This window comes from Nerophis lumbriciformis, linkage group LG04, assembly GCF_033978685.3.
Source record: "Nerophis lumbriciformis linkage group LG04, RoL_Nlum_v2.1, whole genome shotgun sequence".
Classification (NCBI taxonomy): domain Eukaryota; kingdom Metazoa; phylum Chordata; class Actinopteri; order Syngnathiformes; family Syngnathidae; genus Nerophis; species Nerophis lumbriciformis.
Window position 1 is genome coordinate 5,517,705 of NC_084551.2, and position 6,000 is coordinate 5,523,704.

The 6,000-nt window shown below is 39.5% G+C and overlaps 1 protein-coding gene across 3 annotated transcripts in view; it reads right to left on the bottom strand.

Moving 5' to 3' along the window:
* Positions 1–3,676, bottom strand: part of pex5 (peroxisomal biogenesis factor 5) — a 31,481-nt gene extending 27,805 nt beyond the window's left edge. For 2 of the 3 annotated variants that reach the window (XM_061947858.1, XM_061947849.1), the window contains exon 1: positions 3,447–3,675. The gene's annotated coding sequence lies outside the window, so the exon portion shown is untranslated. Of the gene's footprint in view, positions 1–3,446 lie in introns of all 3 variants that reach the window. The other variant, XM_061947833.1, reaches the window with a different exon arrangement.
* Positions 3,677–6,000: the final 2,324 nt, after the last annotated feature.

Below are 6,000 nucleotides of genomic sequence, written 5' to 3' on the forward strand. Positions count from 1 at the left end.
GAACATACAAGAAAATTGTCCTTTAGTAGTAAATAAGCAAACAAAGACTCCTAATTTAGCTGCTGACATATGCAGTAACATATTGTATCATTTTCCATTCTATTATTTTGTCAACATTATTAAGAACAAGTGGTAGAAATTTAATTATTAATCTACTTGTTCATTCACTATTAATTTCTGCTTACTTTCTCTTTTAACATGTTGTATTTACATTTCTGTTAAAATGTAATAATCACTTATTCTCCTGTTGTTTGGATGCTTTACATTAGTTTTAGATCAGTGGTTCTTAACCTGGGTTCGATCGAACCTTAGGGGTTCGGCGGAGCCTCCGCCGCGGAGGTCCAGACACACCCGACTCATCGTGTATATAAAAACTTCTCCCTATCGGCGTATTATGGATACCCTCAAACAATGTTCCCTCTAAAAGTGGAGCACATGTAAGAACACCTGTCCCAAACCTGACTAAAAATGTAATGTTTTATTATTATAATGAAACGACAGCTGTCATTTCCATGAGATTATTTTCTAATATAAGTGTTTTGGCCCACTTACAATGACAATAACAAAAAATATTTTTTTTTCGTGAGCTGTGTACTAGTATTTTATGTCTGGGTGGAAAACGAAGAAAAGGAACAGACTTTGCTGGGAAAATAAATAAATAATTCTATTTTATCTTTAAAATGACATGAGAGTGGCACTTACCAAAGTGAAGCCACGCATATCTGAACTGGTCTCTCAAAGGCAGTGGTTCTTAACCTTGTTGGAGGTACCGAACCCCATCAGTTTCATATGCGCATTCACCGAATCCTTCTATAGTGAAAAATAAAATTTAGGTTTTTTTTTTCAAATTCAAGACAAAGTTATATGTTTTTGGTAACACTTTAGTATGGGGAACATATTCTAAGTAACAAAGACTTAATTTAGAGTTTTTTGGACACTATAGGGGAACATATTCTAAGTAACAAAGACTTAATTTAGAGTTATTTGGTTAGGGTTAGAGTTAGAGGGTTAGGGCCAGGGTTAGGGTTATAATGAGGCCATGTCAAATAAGGCATTAATAAGTACTTAATAATGACTAGTTAAGAGCCAATATGTTACTAATTTGCATGTTAATAGGCAACTAATTAATGGTGAATATGTTCCCCATACTAAAGTGTTACCATGTTTTTATACTGGTGCACAAAATGAACCGTGCATGAACATCACCTTGTTCAAAGAACAAAACCAACACAGTGCATAAACTCACAACAAATTACACACCTGCAAATCAGTGTGACTTCTGCTGTTGCCGTATCCGTAATACGCCGACAGGGAGAAGTTTTTATTTACACGATGAGTTGACGGTTTGCTTGTTGGCGCCTCGCCAAGGAGCAGCGAGAATACCAAGAAGCGTATATGCCAAATTTTCAAAGAGAACGGCCTACGGATCACGATTGAAGCCAACAAGCAAACCGTCAACTTCCTTGACGTCACTTTCAACCTGAGAAATAACAGCTACCAACCATTCACGAAACCCAACACAACACTCCAATACGTGCACCATGACAGCAACCACCCACCCACCACCACGAAAAGAATACCTACCGGAATCAATAAAAGGCTATCGATGCTGTCATCTAGCAAAGCTGAATTTGACCAAGCAACCCCCCCGTACCAAAAAGCCCTTGATGAAAGCGGATACAATTTCACCCTCACCTATGAACCCACGCCAGGAAACCAGCCAAAAAAGAACAGAAAACGAAACGACATCATCTGGTACAACCCCCCATACAGCAAAAACGTCTCAACTAACATTGGACACAAATTCCTCAATCTGATTGACAAACACTTTCCCAAAGACAACACCCTAAGAAAAGTATTCAACAAGAACAACATTAAATTGAGCTACAGCTGCATGAACAATATACGACAAATCATCTCAAACCACAACAAAACAATTGCAAATGAGCCGTCGGCCCCCAGACAGAGCGACTCCAAAACCAACAAAGACTGTAACTGCCGAAAGAAACCTGATTGCCCTCTCAACGGGGGGTGCTTACAAACATCAGTTGTCTACCAATCTAAGGTAATACGCAAGGACATTAACACATCCGACACATATGTAGGATTAACCGAGGGAGAATTCAAAACCAGATGGAACAATCACAAGGCTTCTTTCAGGAACCAAAACCTGCGAAATACCACAGAACTCAGCAAACACATTTGGGACCTCAAAGACAATAATGTTGAATATTCAATAACATGGCAAATTCTTGCATCCAGCACACCTTACAATAGTGGTAATAAAAGATGCAACCTATGCTTGAAAGAGAAACTGTTTATTATTTACCGTCCAGACCTGTCATCCCTCAACAAGCGCAGCGAAATTGTAACAGCATGCCGCCATAGACGGAAACACCTCCTAGGTAACACATGAGCCAATCACCACGCCCCTACGCCAGCCTGTACCCACCCACTCTGTGCCCTATATAAACCATGGTATGCGAATGCTCCCATTAAAATCTCCTGATGATTGAGGGTACCCCCCCTCATGAAACAGGCCTGTAGAGATGAAATAGTCTTGTGATTTTTTTTCCCCACACATACATATATATATATATGATATGTGTGTGTATGTTACTCATCAGTTACTCAGTACTTGAGTAGTTTTTTCACAACATACTTTTTACTTTTACTCAAGTAAATATTTGGGTGACTACTCCTTACTTTTACTTGAGTAATACATCTCTAAAGTAACAGTACTCTTACTTGAGTACAATTTCTGGCTACTCTACCCACCTCTGCCCCATACTAAAGTGTTACCAAAAACATATAACTTTGTCTTGAATTTGAAAAAAAAAACTTTTATTTTCACTAAAGAAGGGTTTGGTGAATGCGCATATGAAACTGGTGGAGTTCGGTACCTCCAACAAGGTTAAGAACCACTGCTTTAGATGATACCACAAATTTGGGTGTCAATCCGATTGTCAGGTGTTCCTAATGAATTGTCTGAGTGCATTACAAATAGGCCAAGGTTACACCTGTCTGTTTACACACCACTGACCCATTGACTGTTAAGTTGTTCTTTCACCTTTAATCCTCATACATTTACTTTAAAGTATGTATAATATATAACATATTCCCCAGTATTTGTTCGTCACCTGTGCGAAGAGGGTTGATTGTCATGTGTTACAACTGACTGGTAGACACTGATTAATAAACACAGTGCATTTACCCAGACACACACACAAAAATAAGTTTGTTGTAATGGAATATTATTGCTTATTTTAAGTATACAGAACGCAGAATGTTCGAGAAACAAGCCTGTAAAAAAAAAATCCAGCCATAGCAAGCTAGCTGAATGCTAGCTAGCTTAGCCAACTAGCTTGCTAAAGCCAGCGGTGGTGGAGAAGACAGCACGCCGCTTAAGACGCAAGAAGAGACGGCTGGCATGGCGTGCACCTCACCGCTGATAGAATCCCGCTGGTTGTCCCTCCACTACGGTCTGTCCACTTCCAGTACTGCTCTCACAATCGAAACGTTGACGCTGTCAGACTGCCATCTCCCACGGGGGAAAAAAAAATAATCAAAAGTAATCAGCCGTCGTGTGTTAGCGCCTTTATTTACCTTCCTCCTCCATGTTCCAATCACTCTAACGTTGCACGCTACTCTGGTACCAAGAAGAAGCGCTCGTTAATCAACTACTGGGAGGATATTCTCGAACGGTCTTTACGTACGCTCACTGGCGCTTGAGTAAAGGAGTTACGTAAACAATATCAAGCGTAGAAAATCAAAGTTCAAAAGTTGCCACTATTTTAAAAACAACCATCGGACAAGAAATGCTGATTTTTAATAAATCAGCTCGTGTTATCGTTGGTGTTTTTTTTTATATTCTAACCAAAACGTTATCAGTCGTTACGCGCAATGTGGCGTTACGCAAATTTATCAGGCATTGAGCAATCACGCAACCACGTGATTTCTTTGTTTACTAATTGACCGCAGTCGTTTATTACATCCGAAAACAAAATGGAAGGACATAATATTCTTGTCAGTATTAGAAAAAAAAACTTTACTACTCTGTTACTCCGCCATCAAAAAATATTTAACTATCCTTTGAGACTTTTATTAGTAGATTGCACAGTACAGTACATATTCCGTACAATTGACCACTAAATGGTAACACCCCAATACGTTTTTCAACTTGTTTAAGTCGGAGTCCACTTAAATCAATTCATGGTAATCCTGCAATACAGGTAAAAGCCAGTAAATTAGAATATTTTGAAAAACTTGATTTATTTCAGTAATTGCATTCAAAAGGTGTAACTTGTACATTATATTTATTCATTGCACACAGACTGATGCATTCAAATGTTTATTTCATTTAATTTTGATGATTTGAAGTGGCAACAAATGAAAATCCAAAATTCCGTGTGTCACAAAATTAGAATATTACTTAAGGCTAATACAAAAAAGGGATTTTTAGAAATGTTGGCCAACTGAAAAGTATGAAAATGAAAAATATGAGCATGTACAATACTCAATACTTGGTTGGAGCTCCTTTTGCCTCAATTACTGCGTTAATGCGGCGTGGCATGGAGTCGATGAGTTTCTGGCACTGCTCAGGTGTTATGAGAGCCCAGGTTGCTCTGATAGTGGCCTTCAACTCTTCTGCGTTTTTGGGTCTGGCATTCTGCATCTTCCTTTTCACAATACCCCACAGATTTTCTATGGGGCTAAGGTCAGGGGAGTTGGCGGGCCAATTTAGAACAGAAATACCATGGTCCGTAAACCAGGCACGGGTAGATTTTGCGCTGTGTGCAGGCGCCAAGTCCTGTTGGAACTTGAAATCTCCATCTCCATAGAGCAGGTCAGCAGCAGGAAGCATGAAGTGCTCTAAAACTTGCTGGTAGACGGCTGCGTTGACCCTGGATCTCAGGAAACAGAGTGGACCGACACCAGCAGATGACATGGCACCCCAAACCATCACTGATGGTGGAAACTTTATACTAGACTTCAGGCAATGTGGATCCTGTGCCTCTCCTGTCTTCCTCCAGACTCTGGGACCTCGATTTCCAAAGGAAATGCAAAATTTGCTTTCGTCAGAAAACATGACTTTGGACCACTCAGCAGCAGTCCAGCTCTTTTTTTCCTTAGCCCAGGTGAGACGCTTTCCGCGCTGTTTCTTGGTCAACAGTGGCTTGACACGAGGTATGCGGCAGTTGAAACCCATGTCTTTCAAGCGTCTCTTGGTGGTGGATCTTGAAGCACTGACTCCAGCAGCTGTCCACTCCTTCTGAATCTCCCCCACATTTTTGAATGGGTTTTTTTTCACAATCTTGACCAGGGCGCGGTGATCCCTATCGCTTGTACACTTTTTCTGACCACAGTTTTTCCTTCCCTTTGCCTCTCCATTAATGTGTTTGGACACAGAGCTCTGAGAACAGCCAGCCTCTTCAGCAATAACCTTTTGTGTCTTTCCCTCCTTGTGCAATGTGTCGATGGTTGCCTTTTGGACAGCTGTCAAATCTGAAGTCTTCCCCATGTTTGTGTAGGCTTCAGAACTGGACTGAGAGACCATTTAAAGCCCTTTGCAGGTGTTTTGAGTTAATCAGCTGATTAGTTTGTGGCACCAGGTGTCTTCAAAATTGAACCCTTACACAATATTCTAATTTTGTGACACACGGAATTTTGGATTTTCATTTGTTGCCACTTCAAATCATCAAAATTAAATGAAATAAACATTTGAATGCATCAGTCTGTGTGCAATGAATAAATATAATGTACAAGTTACACCTTTTGAATGCAATTACTGAAATAAATCAAGTTTTTCAAAATATTCTAATTTACTGGCTTTTACCTGTATAGTCCGGAAAATATGGTAGTTAGCTGAATTTTGATTGGTTAAAAGCTCTAACTTAAAAAAGCAACACTGGAGCCTAATATGACATGAAGAGAATATGATGAATACTTTTATATATTTATGGAAAATCAATTAAAAATAAAATTAACTTTTATTAATTA